At 43.2% G+C, this 1,513-nt stretch overlaps 1 protein-coding gene across 2 annotated transcripts in view; it reads left to right on the top strand.

The window, feature by feature from the left end:
• lmo4 (LIM domain only 4) overlaps nt 1-1,513 on the top strand; it is an 11,773-nt gene that overhangs the window by 9,044 nt on the left and 1,216 nt on the right. The gene's annotated exons all lie outside the window — the stretch shown is intronic.

Genomic DNA, 1,513 nt, shown 5'->3' with positions numbered 1-1,513 from the left:
AAAGGATTTTCATAAAAAACATAATTAATGTGCACAAATAAGGAATAGTTGTATTAAAAATCCATGTAAAGAGAGTTTTATGGGGCCCCCAGGAAGTACCTTTCCTGCAGATTTTGATGACCTTCCCCCAGCAGAGCTAATATCACTCCAAGGCTAAAAGTCTTTATACTGAGAAGTCGCAGCCAGAGAGCTGAGGGATGGCTAGTGTATCATGAGAGCTGTCATCATGCCCCCCCCCAACCCCCCTTTGATCTCAACGCTCCGAGAGAAAACAAAACAAAAGAGGCCTAATCGTATACAAGGATGAGTCCGTTCTTCAGGATAGCATCATTCAGCCTACTGGAGATCTAATCATCTCTGCCTCAAAACAAGCCGCTTTATTGATACCTCATCCACACACACACACACACACACACTCTCTGAGAGCGTGTCGTAGATAGACCGAAAGAGGAATCATATTATTGGGAGCATGCATTTCACCTTGAGTGCTTGTGTGAGTGGAGGAGAGACAGAACTCCATTAAGGCCTTTTAAGGGCTTGTCACTTTTGCAGATCAGCTCCCCGAGCTCTAAGAGCTCCTCACATTTAAATTGAAAGCTGTTGTATTATCTAGCTTAATTTTAAATGTCTGTTTAAGTCCTGAGCCATTGCGCCGAGTGTCTCCGGTGGCACGGCTAGCTGTAGTAAATATGAAGCTTCATTGTTTATTTATGCTCCTGACATCAATTGTAGTGAGGAAAAAAGAAAAAAGCGCTGCATTATTGATGCTTAAATGCAATCTGAATATTGGCCCTGGTGCTTTAATTATAGCAGAAAGGGAATATTTAAATAAACACAGAGACGTGTTGCTCGGTGGGAGCGGTTATTCTCCATGTGGCTCACATCGAGCGGGATTTAGATGTTCTCGTCCAACAAAGACGTGCAGCAGGAGGCGGGACCTCCGGATCAATAATCAGAAACGGTTTCAGAGTCGTTTTTGATTCCAAACTGTCTTTATTTTATTTTTCTTCCCGATCATGGACGTTTTTCTGCTCCTTGCCTAATCTCTTTGTTCAGAGCAGACAAATTACCTCTCTGAAACAGAGCGGCTTTGACCCAGGGGAGGAAGACCCTCCCAGCGTCAGTCACTTTAATTAGCCCCCAAAGTAGGAGTTTGCAATTACTAATAGAGTGAAAGCCCTCCTAGTGATTTGAAGGATGAAGGGGAAAAGTAAATGGAGCCTTAGAATCTCTGAGAAAACAGGAGGAGAGATGAGAAAGTTTTTAAAGCAGTTTTTTTTTTGAATAGTTAATTGTGTTTCCTCCCCCTGCATTTCTGTTTCACAGGCTTGAGCACCTCCTGCAGTTATGCTGGAGCGTGCTTCTAATTATACCAAAGAGAGTCGCCTCATGAAGGCACTTTTGAGTCGGTGCTAAGTAAATGGGACACCAGATGGTTTTCAAAGCCTGGCTGATCAATAAATTAAAGACTGGCGCGGGTGGAAAATGTATTTATCAGGTGGGGGAGGGATTT

The sequence above is a fragment of the Cyprinodon variegatus genome, unplaced genomic scaffold (genome assembly GCF_000732505.1).
Source record: "Cyprinodon variegatus isolate N-32 unplaced genomic scaffold, C_variegatus-1.0 Scaffold53, whole genome shotgun sequence".
Lineage (NCBI taxonomy): Eukaryota > Metazoa > Chordata > Actinopteri > Cyprinodontiformes > Cyprinodontidae > Cyprinodon > Cyprinodon variegatus.
The sequence above is the reverse complement of the archived record's forward strand: the minus strand, read 5'-3'. Positions and strand labels throughout refer to the sequence as shown.